Consider the following 23,993-nt stretch of genomic DNA (forward strand, 5'->3'; position numbering starts at 1 on the left):
TGATGACTAAGGAGCAAAAGTTCTCACCACAGATACAGCTCTGTGTTGGTTCCACTGCTGGCTGGTCTGATTTTTGAAGGGCTGGGATATGCCTGATAGGGAGCAAAGCTACTGGAAAGGAGTGGGCTGTTTGTTAAAAACTAGCTAGTGCTGAACAAATGTAATAGCTGTCTTCAGTGTAATTAATGACTCAGTTAGCACATAAGGGGAATTCGATAGATATTATATTCTTGGCTCTTAGCAAACAGTTGATTTCCTGCCATAAGAAAATCTATTAAAAAGCTGGATATATAGCAAGCAGATACAAATTCCATGGCATGGATTCTGTATTGGCTGACGTGCGGGGAAGAGAGTAATAATGATGCAGAGACCTCCAAGTGTGAAATCCTATAAAGCATTTTTTTTGCAGACGTCAGTGCTGGGGTCCAATTTGTTGTGTCTTTTATATAAAGCATTTCTGCAGTTCCATTTTTGACCCTAAACCAGGCTTTGTAAAATTGGACTTGCAGAATATGTGGTGGAAGTTTCCATTTTGAAAATCCTGATGGAAGACGCTGATTAACCACAACGTGGATGTCCTTTGCTGTATTTACAAAGCAAACACTTCAGTACTGAGCCTGTTCCAAAGCTGCTTAAGTGGTGTTCAAATGGAAACAGTAATGAATATGCTGGTAGTGTCATTGACATGGAGGAGCACAAAGTGGTGGCCACGCGATGGGAGAAGTAAGGAAGGATGTTCTTTGTTTCTTTCCTCTAGGATCTTCAAGAACTGTTGATAAACATCAAGATAATATACACATCAATAAAGATAGTAGCTTTAACAGTTGGAAAAAATAATGTGAGGCACTCAGGTTTTCCCCCAAGCCAAAAAGCTTTGAAACATTCCCGATGTTGAGAATGGTTTCTCTGATTTTCATCTTGCTGAGCAGTTCAGGGCATCAGCGAGGACTTGTTGGTGTCTGGACATAGGGAGGATGCTGAGAGGAGAGGGAAACCAAGTTGTTAAGATCTGTGAAAAAAGAAGGAATTAATTACTGTTGGCATTGGTTGGTTGTCATCTCACTGCCCTTCTTGCCTCCCTAGAGCCCAGCTGACTTTCTGGGTTGCTGAGTTGCTGCCTTTTGCTGCCTCCTGCCTGTCACATCACAAACAAGTGGTGTAAAAATCAGTGCAGATTTGGTGGAATATGTTCTTGTGTGTTTTTTTTATTTTAGTAAAATGCACTGAATAACTCAGGATGAAAATCCAAATACCTATGAAGTGTGTTACAGCTATCATGGAATGTTTATTTCAAAGACTTTTTCAAAGCCATTCCAATGGGGAAGGCAAAAGGAAATGCAACTTTGGAAAAGCAAATGGTGCATATTAAGAAAAGAGGCATCTAGAAATTTTAAAGAGGGCTAATTTATGAAAGCTGACTTCAATAATGTCAGTGTATAGCTTTCTCTATGAGGACACTCAGGAATTCTTCTGATAGTGAGTGAACAGTCTCAACTCCAGAAGCACAGCCAGCTTCAAATCCATGCACATCATCTTCACTCCATCACTTTGCATCATCTTGTTGTGATCCCTTTGCTCCATTTATTGAAAGCTTTGCTCAGTCTAGACTCGTTGCAGGTGCTGAATCATGTTGATCCACATGAGATCAATACAGATATTAATATGGAAAATAAGGTAGAGTTCTGCCACACTCATTTGAACTTCTTTGGAGCACGATCTTGCATAGGATAGAGTCTCTGCCATGGTAGAGAATGCAGAAATGCAGGAAATAACTCCCACCAGCAGTAGGTCATCCATGTAGCTTGAGAAAGGCTGCCCTGGGGACTCATGTAGCTCAGGTCTCAGTACCATTCAGTATTCTAAAGTGTCAGTAGCTCAGCTGATGTTCCCTTTGTATTGTTGCCTCTTCACTGCTGACAGATAATTTCAGTAATCTTTTTAGGGCAGGTAGCTGGTTAGTAAACAGCCTTTTGGACTCATCTGTGGAAGGCAGGTGGATGTAAAGAGTATTTTAGAAATTGTGAATGTTTTGCTTCCCACTGATTTTCTCCTGTTTTTTGATTCAAACAAGAACGTGATTATTTTTGTTATTTTTTTTTCAGTGTCAGGGATCCTGTTTAACTTAAAAAAATAACACATTAAAAGTTTCTTTCTTAGCAATCTGATAACTGATAAGACTTTGCCTGGCAACAGCTTTCAGCACTGTCTGAACTAGACTGGATTTGTCCCATGCTCTTAATGTGTCAGTATTTCTTTTCCAGACCTTTGAATCAATCATTCCTCTGCTATTTCTCTCTTCTGGTTGCTGGAGATGAGGGTTACCACGTCACATCCTGATTTATAAGATCAAACTTGGTGATTTTCAGTAATTCAGGATATATTTTTGCTTTTGTTGAAGTGAAAGAAGGGATAATCTATCATATCATGACATTTGTTTTCCTTTTCCTTTGTGTAATGCCAAGGGATAGGATTGGAGGTGCCTGCTGGTTCATGTAGCATCCCAGAGCTTCCCACGCAGCTGAAGTTTCCAGTTATGTAACAGGAAATTCTCAAATATGGTCAAAATTCGATTTCTAGCATTTTGGCATGTATATTAAAGTCAGTATGGTTCCAATTCAGACAGTATGGTCTCACATATGTTTTTTGTCTCATATTGAAAGAATTTGTACCAATTTGGCTACATGCATACTCCACCCATAGTTTGCATATTGTCTTCTTCTTATGGTGAGGTTTGCCTGTTAAGTAGAAAGACAAAATATGCTTAAATTACAGAAGCAGAGACAGCTTAGAAACTTAATACATCACAGGTCAGCTAGAGTTTTACTTCAGACCCAGAACGCCACAACTCTAATGTGGGATGAGATATGGGTGTGAACCTTACAGACAAGTGTTTTTCATGGGTCTGTTGTTTACCTTGCCATGCAAGCCAGCTCTTCTTTTCTTTACCTCTGCTTTTATTGTTCATATCTATCTGCATCACAAAATCTCTGAAATATTTATTTTCTTTCTTTCAAAATCGTATAGCTAGAAGAAGGGCTTATCTCAGCCTGTATCCCATCATCAGATGGAGATTGATAGTGTATGGGGGAGTTTGCATAAATTATTTGCATCTCACCAAAACCAACCAACCAAAAAACAAAACCCAAAACAAAAACCTGAATAAGTGATTGCAGCAGAGGCAGCAGAAAATGCTATCTTTGGTTTGTGGAGGCAATCCTGTATCCCCATTTTGTTCAACGTGGATTGGATGGGGTTAACGTTCTTACTGCTGATGAAAGCGCTCTGCTACCTGTCTCAGCAGTGCTCCACTATGAATGCACTCCTCCTACTGACACATTTTCTCACCCCTCAGTTGTTATTTGAGCAGTGTCAGCCCTCACATGCTCTACAGTCAGTGCCTGCTTGCTCCAGGTGCTACATAAGCACAACAGAAGGATGCCAAGGGGCTTGCAGACAAAGTGTCTGCATGCTGTTGCTCTTTCCATGAAGCCCCTATTTTGGCTAATTTTAGAAGAAACCATTCTTTCCTTCACAAGACTCACAAACACTGTCAAGGTTTAAGGAAGTTTGTGTCTGAATGCCTTTTTGCAGTAGGTGCAATGAGGTTATCTGTTTTTCAGGAAGATAAGCGCCTCCAGACAGTAAGGAAAACTGCTGGCTCAGGCTTCACCTCCATTAATACAAGTTCAGCCCCTTTCCTCAGAAAAAAATCCTGCATCAAGCCATGGTTTTAACTTGCAGATGGAGTTCTTATCTCAGGACTGAAGTGCTGAAGCTCTCTGACCTCCGAAGGCATCCTTACTTCATGTGGGTGTGACTGGCTGCTTTGCTTTCCTACAGAGATGCTTTAGAGCCCCAGAGTGCTCTGTCCAGAGCCCAGATGAGGCCCTCCTTAAGCTGAATTGATCCGTATCCTACAGGAGGCTTTATCTTTGTTGGAAGAATGCTTAAAAATAAATCTAAATAGAACTGGGCATTTCCATTTAACCATGTTCTGCTCATTGCAGTGTATAACTGCGTTGCAGAATTAGCTCCTTGGCACCACAAATAATACATAAACCTGTAAGAGGAGGGAGGAAAATGTCTTTTATTTTTAAAATTTTGTGGGAAGAAGATTTAGCGGGGGGTTTGTGTTATGAAATGAAATTTCTTCACTGTGACTCATAAAAAGGCTGTGTATTCATATGTATTATAATATGTGTGTGTTTATACGTACACAAATATATAGGGATAAATAATACATACAGCTTTTTAAAATTTTATAAAGCTCCATAACATTTCCAGAGCAGAACAGAGCTTCTTGTCCAGCTCAGCATCTCACAGGCTAACACATTATATGAATTCTCTGCAGCTGATGCAGTGCATTTCTTTTAAGAAAACTCCTCCAGTGCCTCATGGAGTGCAGCCTAATTCTGCAAAGGATCCTGATTGTCTTCCAAATATAATAGCATTTTCATAGCTCCCTGTAGTTAACTCTGCAGTTATGCTCTTTCACTGGCCTAGCTGTGCTAGGACCGTCCCTTTCCTTACCTATCCAGTTCCTTATACGTGCTTATGTCAGACCTGAGGGAGAAGGTTTTGAGCTCTACAGGCAGCAGCTTCCTGGCTGAGGTGACACCAGCCTGTTGTTTTGCTTCAACCTTGTGAGTAATGCTTGTATTTCAGCCTTAGGTGGAGATGTGTGCTCCTCAGAACTTACTTTTTACCTAATTGAAGAGGTTATGAAGCTACTCACCTTGACTTCAGTCCTTGTGTAAGCCTTGACAAGTAGCTAGAGCTTCTCTAGAATGATTCTACAAGGAGCTGAGATTCCTCCATTCCTGGTACAATCTCTTATTTTGCCAAGGTAAACAGAAAGCTGCTGTATGCAGAAAGAATCAGTCCTCTTGGCCAGGCTGAACTCTCCAGTGCACAGAAGGGTGGCTGCCCTCGTTTTGTGATGATGCCTTGTTTCTTTCAAGAAAGGGAACATCCCTTCTTGCACTCGTGAATCTGGTTCTTGCCTTCACTCTTGGTCTTGTGGCCGTTGTGCTGCTCTTATGCTGATGGTGTGTGCTGGACCAGTCTGATCGCCTTTGAGATGGATACAGTGAGTTTCAACATTTTCTCTAGCAAGTCTTTATTTCTCTTTCAGGGGTGCTTGTACGCATCTGAACTTTGAAACCTGTATCTAAGACAACAGGTCTTGAAATGGAAAGAGCCTTCATCCTTCTCATGCAGATGTCATAGCCTACTTCTGGATGTTGCCCTGTTGGAATCACAGGTGACAAATTAACAAGGAACTGGCAGGATGAATTTAGGAGACAACTTTTTAGTCCACAGTGATGAATACAGCCTCGAAGGAGTCATTTCCTTAAGAGCTGTGAGAAGGAATTTTGCCATTCTCTGTGCTGCTTTGATGAAAGGACTGTTAAAAAAAAATCCTTTCCAAACAACAGTGTTAGCATTTTTCATGTTAGCCTTATATGTGCTGATGCTCATTGTCTTACCCAGACACACACAGATTCTGTCTTCCAGCCCCAACCAGCAGAGGTGGCAGCCTTGTAGGACAGCCATGACCTGTGCTGCTGAAGTTCCTTGCCTCTCATTTTTTGTTGGCATAACCTTGAATCAGATTTCATAGAATCAGAGAATCACCAAGGTTGAAAAACACCTTCTGTGCTAGCTGGCATGTGATTCTCAGATGTGCATTTTTCCCTGATGTTTTCAGATCTCTTGAAGCTGATTCCAGCAAGGCAGCCATGGTGCTGCATGCACAGCCCTCTGAGATGCCAGAGGGATTGGGCTTCCAGTTTATCCTCAGCACAGGTGCCTTGGAACTCCTTCCTCCTTGTCACTGCTGTGCAGCTCTGTGAGCTCAAGAAGAGCCTAGCTTGAATCTATCTTTGACACGTCTGGATCCAGCCCAGGCCCAGTTGGCTGAGTGGTTTTCTGGCAAAGTCTCTTTTCCCATCCGTATCCATTCTTACAAAGTGAGCTTTCCCCATTCAAATATTTTGATCTCACTGAAATGTTTCAGTTCAATATTTCTTTTGCAATGTCATTTTCTGAAAATGAGAACGTTCATGTAGAAGGTTTGAATCTTTTCTAAAATACATTTTCAACTAGAAAATGCAGCTAGAATAATGTCCATTTTGGAGAGGTCTTATACACTGACCCAAGATCACAGAATTGTAGGAGTTGGAAGGGAACTCTGGAGATCATCCAGTCCAACCCCCTGCTAAAGAAGGTTCCCTACAGCGGGTTGCTGGGGAAAACATCCAGGCAGGCTTTAAATATCTCCATAAAAGGAGACCCCACTATCTCTCTAGAGCCCAGAACTGTGCACAGTATTCCAGACATGGCCTCACCAGGGCAGAGCAGAGGGGGAGAATCACCTCCGTTGCCCTGTTGGGCACTCTTTGTTTAATGCATCTCAGGATGCCTTTGGCCTTCTTGGCCACAAGGACACACTGCTGGCTCATGGTCAGCCTGTTGTGCACCAGGACCCCTCCTCCACAGAGCCCCTTTCCAGCAAGATGTGCAAAGCCTTGTTCTTTCTCAGGTATTTGCTTCTTTTTTTTCTGTGTCTCAGCACTTTGTAGGTGCTTAAAAGGCAGTGTGGGTCGTACTGCACTGTGCAACAGGCTCTTAGCTCCTGACCAGGCAACTGCATGGGCACCAGATCATCTGGGGATCCTGCAGAACTGCTGGGATCAGGGAGGATCTCTGTGGACCCAGGGAGCAGCCACGAGGTTTTGGAGGTTTCTTGTCCCTCTGAGCAGGCATGGTAGAAGCTAAGCAATCTATTAAAGCACATACGTGCCTTATAGCACATGTGTGCAGCTTATCCATGAGATCGTTGCAGTTTGAAAGCTAAACCTCCCTGCAGTCAGGAGGTTACCATCCAAACTGGAGACTGCTGAGGTGCTGCCGGAAGGCCTTGCAAGGGGAAAAGTCATCATCTCTTCTTTTGGAGAGAGATGTTCATCAGGAGGGAAGCACTGTGCAGAAAGTAGAAGGGGGAAAGGTGTTTGCAACAGGCCACGCAGGAGAAGGTGTGACTGTGAGAGGAGCAAAGAGAAACAGGCCCAGGACAGATTGCTGGGGAGGAGAGGGGGGGAGGGGAAGGATCATTGCAGATTTGTTGCACTTAGCATTAGGAATTGCTACAGAGCATGCAGGTTGTAGTGATTTTCTAATACTGAGTAATATGTCAGAAGGGCTATTCTGGATTTAGACCAATATATACAGTTTCTTGTCTAAGCAGAACCATATGCTCAAATGAGAGATCATTTTATTTTACTAGGATGGACAGTAAGTAGAAACACATTCCAGATTTCATGAGGTTTCTTCCCCCCTTGGCAGCCACAGAGCTGCTTGTGCTTAGTCTATGGTTTTTCAACTGTTTGATACCTGTCCGTTACTTTGCAGGGCTTAAAATCTGACTGTATCATGGTGTCTGTTGAACTGTGACTAATGGCTCCATCACAGGGCTGGTTCACCAGGTCACCTCAGCTGTAGCTGGTAATTGTTAGCAATAAAACAAATGGGGCTGATGCACGCTTTGCCAGCATGCTGTACAGAAGAAGATGGAGCTTTTGTGTCCGTCCTCCACTGAAGACTTAATGTTCTGTGCTCAGAACCTGACCTCATCCAAATCCTTTCTGACAGCCTCCAAAGAAAAAACCTGTTGTGGAATGTGCAAGCTGGTGTTTAATACACGAGCCCTTCGCAGCAGGTTGAGCAATCAGAAGTAAGTAGATATTTATACAGTCTGACATTGGTAAATAGCCCCCCTCCTCCTGCCGCTGCTGATGGTTCTCATTCCAGTGCTGAGCCTATTTCTGTGTTGTTCAGCTCCACCATCAGCCATGCAGCTATCCCTGGGTGTAACGAGGCCTTTCTGACCTGATCCTACCATGCCATGGACCCTCTGATTGTTCACCTGAAGCAGTAACAGCTAGCCATTGAAGGCAGTTAATGGCCATCGCCAGAGACTCCATGTATGGGACTCTGCTGGCGTCGCTTTAAGAAGGGGAGGGGATTGGCTATTAGGGTTGACTAGCTCAAAGCCACAAAGATATAACTAAAAAACCTGTGCTATATCACATGTTCATCTACTGCTTGGATTCCACCTCCTGCCACAGGCACTGTTGCTTCCCTGCGGGCCCTGGGAACTGCAGACTGTTCAGGTGCTGTGGGGCTACAAGGACAATGATCTGCTTCAGCCTCTTCTATGCTCTTTGCTGGGTCACTTCTTAGGAAGAAGGTGGGTCACGTCGTACGATTTCTTTCCCCTTCCCTGCTTTGGCCACCGTGTCCATTCTGGGAAATTGATTGCCACTACCCAGAATGACGTTTCTTCCTCTTAGCAAAGTGAGCTTGCAGCACTGACCCCCTCTCCCAGGAGTGATTCTGCTGTCAAAATTGCTGCTTTCCAAAGGAGCCTCATTCAGGCTATTTTCTTTCTGCTCTGCTGTGTGTCTGTGTATCAGTTAGGAGGCTGAGAACAGCTGAGCATCAGCAATCTCCTTGTGCCATGTTCCATCCTGTGGCTTGTTGCTCCATCTCTGAGATACATTATCCTACTCCCTAAACCAAGCATGTGCCCAGGAGATAAACTATTTTTTTTTTTTTTAGTGCTGCTTTCCATTTAGATCTATAGATTTCATTTCAGCTCTTTGGCAAGGCTTCCTCTAGCCTTGCTGCAAGAAGTCCTTGTGGCCAAAGGATCCTCCCTAATGAGGCTGACAGGCTGCTGGGGAAAGGTACCAGAGGATGGAAGCTGGGGAGCCATCCTGCCATACTGAGGGCTTCTGTCCTGCAGGGCCTGGCTGGGCACAGGCTGCTGGTCAGTGGGGCTCCTGGAGGAGCTTGGCTGGGGCAGATGGAGATGCTTGGGATGGACAGGGGAAGCAAGAGGAGGTCTGTGTGTGTCTGTAGGCAATAGGGCTGGAAACTCCAGGAAGGCTGAAGGAAAAGCTTTCCTTCTCTGTACCTTGGTCATCAAAACCATGTTTACTTGAGTGAGCTAGAAGAACCCCTACTAAGGGATGTGTGCACTGTATGTAGGTGTGCACATATAAAAATACCTATTAAAACAAGTTTGCCTGCATTCATGGAACAACTTTGCGTAGTTTGAAACAAGAAGTCTGATTTTTGAAAATGTGTGCAAAAAGTGAATTTTTACTAGAAGAATGTTCGTGTGGGCCTTATTGCAAATACTTGGCACTACTTGAAGTTTTCTTTTTGGAACTTGTGATGCGTGTTCTGGGCTGTGGATGAGTAACTGTGGCAGATAAATGTAGTGGCTGCATATGGATTTACAGCTTTTTGTTCTCTAAGTTTATATGTCTGTTGTGCAGCAAAGACTGTCATTGTTAGCTCGGTTTATGTGGTGATCTCATGCACAAGAGCAAATGCTGCTGATCCGTTACAGAAATCTACTCCTAGAGAGCTCTGAATGCACAGAGCATCCAGAAGGACACATGTTCTGCTGGGCCAAAGATTTCTGTGTAATGAAACAGTGTAGTTTTGCTTTTTGTTGTGGCAGGGACCTGCCTTCCATTGTGCTACTGAAATATCATCAAGGCCTGGAAATGAGAGTGACACTGCAGTGAAAACCTTTGCAGTGCTGCAGCAGGGAGCCTTAAATTCAAAGCAGGTCTGTAGACTTGGCATCTTTGCTAAGAACAATACAGTATGTGCTGAGAGCCAGTCTGGAAGCAGTAAAAGAGGGGTTGTGCTTCTGTGGTGAGGAACAAGGCTGCTCTGATGATTAATTCAGCTCTAAATCGAGGCAAATTGTACTGAAAGCTGTAGGATGCTCCCAGAAAGGGAGCAGCAAAACTCTCCAATGGGCTTGGAAGGCTGTTTAAAAGGGTTTGAAGGAAGGTAAATGTTTGAGTGCGTTAGGGAGATAAATACAGTTGTTCCATACAAATATTGATGTGGCCTCAGCATATTCCCTTAGCAGCAGCAGGTAGGGCTGCCCACTGCCCTGGGGCAGTGTTTATCACTATCCAGAATGTAACCATGTAGTTACATGTAATCTGGTATCCAAATGCTGGCAACAGGTGAATAACAGTAACTTAGTAAGTCCAGCGTGGGGCTATTGCATTGTATTTGCAGCTACACCTGCTTCTGCCCTGAGCTGCCCTCTGCAGTCTGTGTCACCATCAGCAGGGCACATGCACTCACCTGCTGTGAATTCCTCAGTTGATCTGCAGTAACATCTAAGAGGGACTGAGCAACTTAGTGTTCTTAAATTCTGAGCTTTTGTTTTTTCCCCAGTGAAGGAGGCAGATACCATCCTCAGACCCTGAATTTCTGCTTTCTAAAGGAATTAATGCTAGCAACATATTCTGCAGTGAATATTCCTCTTTCTGTTTCCTCTTACCCTTGCTTGGTTTTTACTGGTTTTGCTCCATGTACTGGGCTGTGTGCTCTGCTGATTCCCATTCCCTGCTGTTCGTGCAGTGGGACCAATGCAGCAGTCTATTATTTCTAAGGCAGACTTAAAACAATAATTTACCATCAATTACTGTTAATTTTTTATTGCCTTTTCCCAGTACTTTAAAAATCAGAAGTGAAAGGAATTGCATTAGGCCAGTGAATGATTCCAGCTTACAGTGCTCACACGTCTGGGAAGTCTGCTTCATCACTACACTGCTACGTTTGTCAGTAGGTAGTTATAACCATTTTATCTTTTTTTTAATCATATATGTTGTAGAACAAGTGGCCGTGTCTTATTCTGTGCTTTCACAATGCTGGTACGTATGCAAATAACCCTCTTTGGACATCTGAAAGCAACTTTTAAATACAGCATCAGCTCTTAAAAGTCAGAGGAGCAAGGTGTGCCAGCAATGTAAATGAATGAGATTTTACACAGGAATTTAGAAAAAAAGCTGGACTAACATGACAATTACCTGCTGCAAAATCAAGTTTCTTTAGAACTTCAAATACATGTCTTAGAATCCCCTCTCCAAACCAGAAGGTTTTAGTTGCAAAGCATATTATATCTGTTCAGCCTTCTAGCTTCGTGCCTTGAAGCAATCAAACCCAGCACACCTCTTAGTACCTGTGCATGTGTATTTTTGTGTTTCATGCTAATAATATGTTGTAAATGGAGCATTGAGTCATTTGCCCCAACACACTGTGAGCACGCAGTCTCACGTGGCATAAACAGCTGTGTGCTCACAGTGCTGCTGTCTTCCCAGCACGGAACACATTGCCACAAGCTCTGGCCTGTTCCTTCTGAGCTATTAAGGGCTGATAGACCAGCGATGTAAAACGTTTGTTGTTTTGGTTTTGTTTCTTTGTAAAAATACACTTCAGAAAAGATGGTGAAACAACAGGTCTGCTAGCTGCCCTCCAACTCTGCTGTCACTCTCATTTGGCTGTTAAGACCTGCAAGCTCTAGTACAAACGTACATGGCTACTTTGCTTTCTTTCAAACTGGTTTTTGAGCATTTACCATGTGTTCAGGGGATGTTCTTCTGCAGGGGTTCTCCAGAACTTGATGGAATGCAGCTGTCTCAAGCAAACACAGATAGTTCAGAACTTATCTGAGAACACATGGCACAGCTTCGAATTTGAGTTATCCACATCTGGCAATGTGGTGGCCATGCATCTGGGAGCAGATGGTCCAAACTTAGGAGTTTGGGCATCTCTGTCCTTCTTCCCAACTGAAATGTGTTTTAGGGCTCAGATGCAGGAAATATCTGATCGTCTTGTTTGCACTATCACTTCTCTCTTCAGTTTTTGGTGCTGATTCTCTTAGTTTTCAGAGAGTGTGACCAGAAGTTAGCCTGGCTGTGATCGTGCTGCATGTACAGCCTCAGAAACTGCTCTGGGAATGCCTAAAAAGAGCCTCTTCTTATTCCTTGAAACTTCTGTTCTGCTGCAGCTTTGTTTCTTTTGGGACAGAACATAATGACCTGTGATTGTCAGGGTCCATGCGGTTTTATTCTGGTCTGGTAAGGCACAGCAAAGTGCATGAAATGCAGGATGATGGCATTTCAAGGACATTTCCATTCAGGTTGGATTTCCAGGCTGCTGTGTTAGGGTAGGGGAGTCGTGGCACTGAGGTGTGTGTGTGGGTCTTGCAGGCTGGCATGGGCTGTGCTGATGTCTGCAGTTCCTGTTGCTGCGTGCTTGCAGCCAGCATCCCACTGCCGAGCTCATTCCACCCATGTCTTTCCCAAGTGTGTTGAAACATGCAGGAAGTTCTAAAATTTGAGAGTTTCAAAAACAACGTGATGTGTCTCCCCAGGCAAAGACCTCAGCCAGAACTCCAACAGAGACATCCCCTGGAGCCCAGGGACTGGGGACAGAACGGGCCGGACTGGTTGGGGGCAGTGCCAGGCATTGAGTTAACCTGCAGAGCTCACCGTGTGCCTAGAACTAATTTGACATGAGCTTTTTCCTCTGGATCTGCATGATAACACCAGCAGAATGTTGCAGCGTTTGGACAGTCATAAACCAGAAATGCTAAACAGCTAGAAAAATACTTCAGCCTGCTATTGAGATTAAAGCAAGCCCCAGACAGCCGTGTAACTGTCAGATGAACCGAAGCGTGGCACGACGCCTCGCAAAGGACGACAGCTCAGGGCTGTCCAGCAGCCTCCAAATGCTGCCTCAGAGCCTGCAGCATGGCTGCACAGGGCCCTTCCTGGGGGAGGTGTAGGATGGCCAGATGTGGGAGCATGATGGAGATGCGCCACGAGCCCCGTGCCACAGCGTGACCCCTTGCTGTGGGCTGGCTCTGTGCGTTGGCTGCAAACAGGAAAAACACTGGAGTGCAACTGAGAAATATAAACTGAGACTGTTATTGATGGGGAAAATGCAGTCCCCACGCTGCATGAGTCATGTAATCCACAATGCTTTTCAAGCTTAATTTGAGAGAAGCAGAGGTGCATGGAGGATGGTTTCAATTTCCAAGCGCTGCTTTTTGACCACTCATGCTTTTGAAAAGTCAAAATAATATCTTGGCTCCGGGATGACTGTGAAGCAGAGGTATTCTACTCCTGGCCCGTTGCCCGCTCACCCTCTTGAAACAGAGCTTATAGATTGTGATGGAAACATAACAGCTTATCCTGCCAAAGAACAGGTCATCTGTTCTACAGCCTGTGAACTGAGGAATTATGGCTGCAAGTAGAGAAGTTGGACCGAACGGAATCAAAGAGGTTGAAATCTGGATAAATTGGTAATTTGGGGGTTGCACCTAATTTTTTTTTTTTTAATAGGAAAAAGCTTTTGATTCACTGTGGGGTTCCGGTTGAGATGAAAGCATCCTGAAGATGCTAATTGGAAAAGAGATGAAGCCTGATTTTGAGGCCAAGTGAGTTTCTTCAGAAGAGCTTTGGTTGTATGATGGCAGTTTCCATGGAAATGAATAGGAGGCATTACTTGCAGAGCAACCTACCTATTTTGACCATGAACCTTTACGCCCTGACTGTGTTCTCACAGGCCTTTCTCCCCACTGGCATAACACATTTTGCTTTAATAACTTTGCTCCCAATTTATTCTGATGCAAATGGGACTGCTCTGGAGTTCACGAGCCAAATTTAATCTTGGATATGACCCCAGAATACTGTACCAAGTTTAGAAAGTTGATGTTTTACAACAGTTCACTCAGATCTTGGTCAAACTATAGATGTGATAGTTCATCTTCTTAGTATTTCTTAATTTACGTGGCAGTAGGATGCATCAGAGAGTAGCCACAAGATTGTGGAAGTTGTGAATGCTTTACTGTTTTCAGCACCACCATGTGAAAAATACTGGAAATGAGGACTGTAGTTTTCTGTGCTGAGATGGCCTCAGTATCAAACTCTGTTATAGAAAATGAAATAAAACAATTGATATTTTTGTGCTTTCTGAAACACTAATTTGCTAAGTAATGGTTAGTTCTGACAACACTGTGAGTGTACCAAGGGGAAGGAGCTGCAGTCACTGGTTCTTGCCTCAGCACTGGAGAGAGATTTCTTCCAGCATCAGTCTAGAAATGCAAGGTTTGAATTAACCAGAAGTGAGAGGGAAAGTGTGGAAGAGTGAAGCAGGTGTAGGAAAGGAGACACGTTGCCTTGTGAGCCCATTCATCAGATAGTAAAGATACGTGCATAGGTCACTCCAAAAGTAATGCCTCCTATTTATTTCTGTGGAAATTACAACAGATATGAAGAGCACAACAGCACTATTTCATAGAACAAATTCTTAGCTACAGAATGCTATTTTTCAACATAGCATAAGAAACCAGAATTTGCATAGCTAAGTATATGTAATTTGCAGACACTGAAATACCAAACGTGAGTCTCTGGGCCCTCTGAGGGCTAGGTCCAGGACTTCACCTTTATGGTTGCTGTTGCACAGACAATTGTCCAACTCTACCTAAAGTGTGTGACCAGCTGTATGTATTTCAGGTACAAGCAGGTTAGGGTGCACGTAGCCTTCCCCAGTGCAAGCCAGGGACTGGGCTTGGACTGTGGCTGTGTCACTGGTGCTGCCCCAGTGGCAAGTACTGAGTAGGGGTTTGGTGGCATCAGGACCACCACCTGGGTCACCTCTGTGGATGTTTGCAGCTGTGATGAGTCTGGCGACTTGGTTGGTTGTATCTGGGAGATGTTCAGTGAGAGCCGTGGAAGGAGGTCCGTCCTGTGGGACTGGGAGCTGCAGCAACACTTGGAAGTAGCACGAGTGGGTTAAGGGAAAGGTGATGGAAAATGAGCCTTGGAAGTGCCGACAAGGCAGGATCTGCCTATGTATCCTCCTGAAGTGTTCTTCCTTGAGCAAGAGCTGGAGAGTTCTGTCCTGGAAGGGTATAAAGGAGTTCAAGAAATGCCATGAACTTCACAGAAAGTCAGTAATTTGGGAAATCTACTTTTTAAAACCTATAAAGTGCTATAAAACTTGCCCTCTTTCAAGAGAGAACCATGGAAATGCAACAAGATTCACAAGTCATTCATACAAAGCTGCAAACTGGTATGTAGGTCTGTGCAGCAAGAACATTAATATCTGTTAAATTCCCCAGATTAGCTTAAACATTCCGAAGAAGGGATGTAATTCTCTATTGTGCAGGAAAGGAATTCGCCACTCCCCTGGATTTTCTGCTTTCCAGGGACTCGAGCAAACCAGCAGTCCCAGGGCAGTCGTTTTCCCCCATCAGTAAGCACGCCTGGATTGGCAGTGGATGTGCTGGGACCCGTCAGAGGTTTGGGTGCAGTGGGGCTGGGCCCTGCACAGTGGTCTGCACACAGAGCCCAGCCCAGGCTGGCAGGCAGTTTGTCATAGTTCTCAGGTTTGTTGCACATTGTTCCCCTCTATGGTGCCAAACTTGTAAACTGGTTTTGCTTGCAAATAAGTAGAGATGCAATACTATCTGAGTTACACTGATTTATTTATTTTCAGTGTTGAACTTTAACTTGGTGCTTTTTTACTTTAAACCTGATACGTTACTATCACACACAGCCTTTCCTGCCAATGAGAGAAGCCTCCCATAGAAAAAAAGCCTGAGGGCTGTATCCCCTCTTACCACCAGCACTGTGTCATGTGTGTGCCAGGAGTGGAGCTGTGTGTGCAGGGTGCTGCCCCCTGTGAGTAGGACCTTATTCCGGTGTTGCAGTGGCTGAGAACACAAAGCAGTACCTCTGATTCCTTCAGTGCTCACTCCGGCTGCCAGCAATGCATCCTGTGTGCCCAGACAGCTGGCCCTGCAGTAAGGCACTGCTCCTCCATCCTGTGCTTCAGTTCTGACCGTACAAATGAAGCTTATAGACGTCATGTCCTTCAGACTCTTCAACAAATTGGTCCCAACTGAAGGATGAGAGGAAAGCGTTTCAAGGCATGTTTTTGCAAACATTGCCATCTCTGCAGAAAGAGAACTTAAGTCCGAGTTGTTTATCCTCAAAATCCATCTTGAGCGACTCTTCTAATTAGGACTTCTAATTAGAAGAGATATAGGGGAGTCAACTCTTTAAGAGGGTAGATAATGGCGGGACGAGGGGAAATGGTTTTAAGTTGAAGGAGGGAAGATTTAGGTTGGATGTCAGGGGGAAGTTCTTTACTATGGTGAGGTGCTGGAACAGCTGCCCAGAGAGGCTGTGGATGCCCCATCTCTGGAGGTTTGAGGCCAGGTTGGTTGGGGCCCTGGGCAGCCTGGTCTGGTATTAAATGGGGAGGTTGGTGGCCCTGAATGTGGCAGGGGGTTGGAGATCCTTGAGGTCCCTTCCAACCCAGGCCATTCTGTGATTCATGTTTTGAGAAAGGTGGTACAACTTAGTGCCTTCAGAGGAACAGCTTCAAGTAATTTCTTTTTAGGCTGACATATTTTGATCAAAAATAAGTTACGTAGTATACAGTTCATGGAAGTCCAAGAAAGTGATTTTTTGATAGTGCTTTGTAACCACTTCCTGCCTGCGTCATTGAAAATGGAAGAGGACTTGATTTTTGAAGCCTTTCAGGCTTTTAGCAGTGACGAAGACAATTGGTTAGGAGAATGAGAGTGTTTAATTGTTGTAGCCATAGGTTCAGCTAAAAGCACTTAGCTGGGTGTCATTTTAACAGACCATCTGGCCATCATAATTTGGGGTAACTTGACCTCGGAGGTGGTTGGTTCCTAATGACATTCAAAGGCATCTAACCCAGCAAGGTGAGAGTTTGCACTGAAGGCTGACTTTGGGTGAATGGATTCATGGCTCACACATAAACCTGTGCTCTGGAGCCTGACTTCAGCGCATGAAGAACTTTGCAGAATGAACCCTCGGGGAGCACATCTGACCTCCATTTAATCAGGTCTAAGGGAAGTCTGGAAAACAGAGGGCCCTGCAAATAACTGCAGGCTTTCGGTTAAGTGAAAGTTTATAACTGTACAGGGAAGGCAACTTAGGCCATAGAAGTGGCAAAATCCCCCAGAGGTGCTCTGGGATCTATGGAATTAACATTTCTGAGTAAGCAGAATTAGACTGGATGCAGAAGGTTCTGTAGATGACCAAGTTGACAAACAAATGCATTGGGTGGGACTGGCCTCTTTGGGAGACCAGCAGAATGGGACGAAGCAATGAGTAAAAAGGTAAATAAAGCAAATAGTGTTGGAATAATGGGGCACTCTATGTTACTCTATGAACTGGGGGCTTCCATGCATTTCTGTTGTTGGAAGGGAAGTGGGTATTACTGCTAGCCAAGCAGCTGTATGTATTTGTTCTTCCCAGAATGTAGACATGAAGAGTTTTGTTTTCTCTGACACATCCATCCAGCGGAAAAGAATTAATTTGGGGGTACATGAAAAGAAATATATGCGGTGCAAGGGACAGCTGGGAGACACAGAGATGCGGGGACACAGCTGTCTCCGGGCGCAGGCAGAGCACCTTCTTTTGGCCAAAGGCTGCAGTGCATCAATGGCCAGGTGGGCTGCAGGGGATGCATGGCAGGCAAGCAAAGCTGAATCATGGCTTTCCACCTTGTGCGCAGCTCAGTTTCTGCCTCCCTCCCTTCCTGAGCTCTTCCAGAAAGAGTGATTCCAGGTCAGCGCTATCCCCCTCCCATTTGGAGCAGCTCCAGCTCTCCCAGCTGTCCCTGGGGATTTGTGTCCCAGTGCTGGGCTCCCATCATCTGGGCTGGGGCCAGGGCTCAGCGAGGGGCTGTTTGTGCTGCAGGGCCCCTGTGGCAGTGCTTTCAGAGCACACACACCCCTGGGGAATGCCCCACTCAGCTGTGGGGCCGATGGGGATGGTATTCGGTAACGTCACCTTGGCTGCCAGCCACTGAAGCAGATGATTTATTGTTTTCTATATGAATCTGCTTTTAAAGCTTCTCATATAGCGTTACAGATGATATCATGCAGTGTTAAGTACTTACAAGATCTGTTTCAAGCTTTGAATGTATGCAGAGTTACGGTCTTGGCAATCATAATATTTGGTCCTCTTTTTCTTTGGAATTTGAAGCTATTTGTGTTCTGCTTTTGTTTCTCTGAGTATGCTCAGGAATGGAGACGTAGCCCATTTTGCGTTTATCATACATTTGCTCTCTACTCTCTGTTGACAGCATGGCACCTGAGGACAGCTTGCTGGATCACAGTTTCTTACTGCCCTGCAGCTGGGGAAGGAGTTTGCAGCCCTTCTGCTGAGCACATGGGGCTGGGTCTGCAGCGATTAAAAGAGCTAGAAGATTTCCTTGAGTTCCTGCATTGCTCTGAGCTGACACAAGGACACGGGGCTCCATACAGCAACCACCAGATGTGCAGTGCAGGGTGTGTGTCATGGAGCTAATTTGGTTGTTGCCTAGAGAGCAAGGAGTTAAAGAGCAAATGGTTTGCAGATAGGTGTCTGGAGAAAATCCTGAGCAGCACTGTTCCTTGGATGATCCACTTACACATTCCTGCTGCAGTAACCAGAAGCTGAAGGAGCTGAGCTTATAGGCTGAGCCTGCCTGTGTACCCTATGGTAGTTTGCACAGTATGGATTTGCTAATGAAGGAGGGCCACAGCAATCATTACTTGTGTAGCATCTCAGGAAAAATTAATGGCTGTATATCTAGCTCTTCTCATAGCCCATTAATCTTCACTGCAGTTAATGAGTCTTTATTGATTCTGTCAGGTAGGGTAATTTCCATTTCTTTCATCAAGGCGTGTTAAATACATGCTTATTTACTTTTTTTTTTTTTTTTTTTTTTTTTTTGCCAGTTATCTCTTTGCTTCTCTGATCAGGTCTGGAAAAAATAATTGTCATTAATTCACTGTCCTGAACCTGGGCCAAGCTGTTCTGCCACATTCAGCCAGTAGAAAACGAATCCAACAGAAATATGCATTATATTCCCTTGCATTGCCACCTTGAAATGTCTCAGCACTGGCTCCCTGCACTTCTGGTGCTGCCACAAGGACAGGGACATGAGCTGAAGTCTCCATGAAGTCCTGAATGGAACAGAGGCCAGAGGGAAGTTGTGATTTCAGTATATTTACTGTACTGGAAGGAAAACAGAATGAACAAATCCTCCTTGAAACTCTTTCTTCCCACAAACAAACTCTCTGTTTTTATGAGAGATTTGCACACATATTCGCATTTATCAGCATATGCAAATCTCCTACTGAAGGGAAGCAGTGGAAGTAGAAGCTGACAGTAGATCTCTACAGCTGTCAAAACAATGGCCTGGTACAATGCAGCCATCAAAACACGAGTCTTGTGTGCACATCTCAGACTTGGCTATATAATCTCTTGCACCAGACGCTCCCACGGCAAATGTTTTTGAAACACAAGTGATCAGAGTGCATCAGAAAGAAAGCAATAGGTCTGACATCTTGGTCTCCATCCTCAAAAGGCACTGGGAATTCCAAACAATCTAGTAATTGGAATTCATAGCTAGTTTCTGGATGAAAAGTCAGCTGTGGAAAATAGCGTATTTGAAAGCATCCCCTACTCCATACATCAGAATGTATCCTAGAAGCTTTCCTTCCTTGCAGTTCCCTTTGAGTCTTTTCCCAGAAAGAGGTCCTACCCCCTTTTTTGACCAGAGGCTCTTGTGGTAAAGGGGAGCACTGGGGGACTTCCAAGCTGGAGTGGAGAGAGAAGCAGGTAGTGAGGTAATGCCGTGCTATTGGAAGTCGTGCTGTTGGAAACCATGGGAACAGCTGACCTGAGGAATCTGTGAGATTCTATTTCAATTTCTGAAAAATTGCCTTTGGATCAGTCAAAAGTTGCAAATTGTTGGTTTAATGAGTCACAAACAGAGAAGATAGAAGTAAAAATATATGGTTCTTAGCAAATAAATGTCGAGCACTTGACAGGCAAGACTGAAGCGAACTAACCTGCAGATTTTAAATCTCTTAGGATCTGTTGCAGGCAGCTTGGTTCAAAACAGCCAACGAAAGAACAGAGCTGCAGAAGGTCTGCCTAGGCACCGCTCCTGGAGCTCCTGGAGGAGCAGAGTTGCATTTTCTGTTTGGTGAACTGCTGACTGTGCTAACAAACAGTACGATCTTCGAAACAGCAAACTGAGCACGTGCCATCCCTTTGAAGGACACATGCTGAAATGCAGGCTGATTAGTTCCAGATAAGCCAGCACAGTATGTCAGTGCCTTCAGTGTGTCGCACAAACTTGCTGATAGGGGACAAAACAAAAACCGCAGAAACAAAAGCAGCTCAACATTTTGTCCTGGTGAAATGAGAACTCTCTCCCCAGTGTCCGTACGCTTTGTTTAATGGACCATGGGAGCCTCAGGATTCACCAGTGTGTCACGAAGCTGCACCAGGCAATGGCAGATGGCAGCAGGAACACGCGGTGTAAGAACGCCCCTCTCTTAAATACAGCATGAGGATGGAGGCCCTGGGCTTCTTTCCACACATGACTCAAATGAATCTTCTGCCTAATTAGTAGCATTTTGAAGTCAGCTTAAAAATCCTATAGTGATCTTATCTAACCAGCTTCTCCTACGTAAAGATTAATTTTTTATAATGGCTGTTTTCCTCACAGCTTTCTGTCCAGTTGCCCAGGGCAGTTATTTGCCAGGGCAGCCTCCTATCAGCTGAGATAACGAGGGCAAAGACTGACAGTCCAGCAGAGTCTGGGTTGTGCTCATTTCTGGGGGAGCAGCAGATTCTATCAATGTTGTTCAGGCTTAAATAGAACCAAGTGTCTCATTGGGAAAGTATGTTGGGGAGAAAGTGCTAGGGGGCTGCATACCCAGATTGTGTTCCTGTTGGATGACTGGCTGACAAAACCAGCACTCCTATATAACCTTGCAGAAGTCACTGATGAAGCTTCAGTGCCTCACAGTGACGGTGGTGATGCCAGCTGATGGAGACATGCTGGAGTGAGCTGCAGTAACAGTGCCTGACTGGCAGTCTTCCCTGCTGAGTGCTGCTGTCAGGAAGGCACAGCAGAGACTATGTAGGCATATTGAAATAGGATTTGAGATCATATCATCTAAAAGATCTAAAAGGACCCGTGTTGTATTCTTCCTGCAGTTTGCAAATTGCTACTGTTACTCGGTACTTCAGGTCAGCATTAATTAGGTCATTATTTCTGAACAGCAGTTATTCACAGGAAACCGCAAGCACATCTGATTTTAAATGTAGCTTAAGAGGCTGTTTGGTAGGCAAAAAGCATCTCTAACCTAGCGGTGAGCCTTTGGGGGCTGTGTGGCAGGTGACACAGGCAGGAGGTTTCCTTAGGTATAGGAATCTGATTGGCAGCACAGGCTTTGTGCCCCTGGAGGTGGCATTGCTGCAATGAAGGATCTCTGTCCTCAGCTGAGCACAGGCACAGAACTAGCTGTGGATGCCAGAGCCTCAATTTCTTCTTCCAAATAGCAACAGGCTGCAAAAATTAACATGAGTAAAATCCATCTCCATCCTAGGAACATGTAAACATCTGGACGAGTAGTTATGAAGATTAATGTTATGCACAGGGTCAGAATTCCCACTGACATTTGCTCAGTTTGCCCAAGCAAGTTAGTGGAAACCTCCTGTGAATATGAACTGTACTCTGCAGCACTGCGCAGGCATTTAACATCTTGGATGCCAGTTTCCTCACAGACACATCTGTAAGTCTTAGTCTTTAATTGCTTTAGAATATAATACTGGGAGCAAAAAAAAAAAAAAAAAATCGTAGATATGTGTAACTTGTAAGACTAAGTAGAAAAAAAATAAGCAACAATAAAGTTCTCCCTGACTTTGGACTTAAAATCAATTCTGACAGAGCCAGTTCTTCAAGGAGGACGGGTGACAGCTGTCTGTCAGCTCTGAGCAAAATGTTTTCTGCAGTAATGATCAATGCCTGAAATAATGCTGAGGCACAGCAGTAGCTCTGTTAGATTCTCTGAAAGGCAGCAGCTGCTCTGAGTACAGTATTGAGCATGAATACCTGCTGTCTCGTGCTGAGTGGTTACTGCTCTGTCTGTGCCTGTGGTCAGACACTCACAGAAGTACTGTTACTCCGTTGGGGTGGTGAACTTTATTAAAAGCATGCCATGTTTTGGGTCCCACGAGCAAGTGATGTGCATCCATCTGAGCGTGCACGTTTGAATGTGACTGCTGTAAGGACATTCTATATTTGAATCTGGAAGCAATGTGATGCTTGCTATCCAATGAAATTGAGAAATACACAGAGTTTTTTAGTCTTTAACCCCCTCCCAATCCTCCCCTGTTCTGAATGTACTGTTATCATTACACCAATACTTGCTGTGTAATACACTTTAAATGAGTGTGAATGTGCTATGGACTAACGTGGTTATCTCCATATGGCAGGAAGCTGCTTGGTCAGAGATCATCTCCACACTGGTGTAATTCCAGGCATGTTGCTGGTTTTAATAACATAATGACGATAATTGATGTTCTAAAACTGGTAAGGTCAGTGTTCACTGGCTGCTACATTTATTTGGCAGCCAGCTCAGCAGTATGAAGAATTAACACGCAATGAGGTACAAATCCCACATCCTGCTCCCAGGCCTGATAACAGAATGGGTGCTCCAATGAATTGCAGTGCTGTTTACTCCTTTGGCACTCCTTTCTTGCTGACCTTCTCTGCCCAGGTGTGCCATGCAGCAGGGTAAGATGGGGTGAAGCCGGGGCCAACAGGAAAAACTTTCACATGGCAGTTTTGCCATGGCAAGTTAATCACAGCATTTGCTGATATTATTCCAGGCTTTTTTTTTTTTTTTCCTTTGGATGTGTGCAGGTTCACATAGCAAAGGCAGGCCGACTGTTGAGTGTATATTAATGGCTATAAGAAATATAGGTCCCAGTTTGCCAGTTGTTCTGCCAGGTTCTCAGACAGGAATGTTTAGGGAGCTTTTTCTCGGCATGGTGCAAAGCCTGGAGCTAAGAAAAGAGCCCAGGGAAGATAATTTGCCTTTTTCCATGTTCAGCATTTCCCACCCGGTGTGAACCTAAATCATGTGGATTTCACTACTGGCTCTGCAATGTTATGGGGAGATAAGGCGGTAACAACTCATTTGTATCCCCAGATGAGATAAACCAGAAGCACATCTCCCCATTTGTAAGTGGCTTCCTATCAGAGGTGAGAATAACTGCAGAGCACTAAGCTGGCAGTCAGCAATGATTAATAACAGTAAATCCTTTGCATAAATAGAAAGGTGGCTTTTTGTATAGTTCGCTTATGGCGTTTCCAGCGTGTGTCTGTAATTCAATTATATCTAGTTTTCTGTCCAAGAAATTAATGTGCACTTGCATAATGTGTTGGTGCTCTTATGTTCAGGAGGGAGAAATGAGTGCTCTGCCTTTACAAGTGGAGATTACTTCATCCATAGCTTTTTGGGGAGTGAAAATAGATTTATTCTATTTTTGCATGTTCGTCTGATTCGGTGCTGAAATCACTGAAGCAAATTCAGCAGCCCCGGATGCCTTCAGTTCGGGATCCTGTTCTGATTGATGATGGAACAGAAGAAAGGTGTTACTCTGCATTAAGTAAGAGAAGGGGACTGTATTGAACACTGGGTTTGCTCATTTGATTTGTAAGCATATGAAATAGCCTGCCACATTCTTCAACTAAGCACATAAATTACTTGAATCGTGGCTGTGTGTTCTGTGTTTGCTGTTACCATTGGAAGCAGTTTTATCAGACTTCAGTTCCCATGGTACTTGAGAAAGTTGTAAGAATGCAAAGCTATCTGAAGGTCATTTGCAATCTTAACAGCAGAAATTACTAGCTGCTGTCAGCTATTATAATAGTGTTGATATGTGGCGTAGTAGTTTTACAGTGAAACGGGAGATGTATCGAAGGTATCTGAAACAGAAGCAGAAAACATGGCTTTGGTGTGCGGGCAGGAGGATATTTCACTGTCAGCTCTGAACACGATCCCCATATTACAATGAGACACGACGACTCCTTAATGATGGAGGCTGCTGACAGTAAGACAGGCGCTTGAAAATTCCTCTTCACCAAGCATTTTGGAGGCAGCTGGCAGACTTCCAGAAGTGTTCTGCTGGAGCTGCACAGCAGGCACACTGAGCTAGCCTTGGTTGTGAGCCAATTTGCTACATGGCAGTGGATCAGGATTCTCCAGA

General features: G+C 44.4%; 1 long non-coding RNA gene across 22 annotated transcripts in view; it reads left to right on the forward strand.

Moving 5' to 3' along the window:
* Positions 1-23,993, forward strand: part of LOC116231969 (uncharacterized) — a 128,779-nt gene that overhangs the window by 45,394 nt on the left and 59,392 nt on the right. For 15 of the 22 annotated variants that reach the window (XR_016471467.1, XR_016471452.1, XR_016471445.1 and 12 more), the window contains one exon: positions 5,135-16,035. The exons of 3 other annotated variants lie outside the window; for them this stretch is intronic. This is a non-coding gene — a long non-coding RNA (uncharacterized LOC116231969). 4 more of the 22 variants (XR_016471449.1, XR_016471448.1, XR_016471461.1 and 1 more) reach the window with 4 other exon arrangements.

Source organism: Phasianus colchicus, chromosome 15, assembly GCF_987193195.1.
Source record: "Phasianus colchicus chromosome 15, bPhaCol1.hap1.1, whole genome shotgun sequence".
NCBI lineage: Eukaryota > Metazoa > Chordata > Aves > Galliformes > Phasianidae > Phasianus > Phasianus colchicus.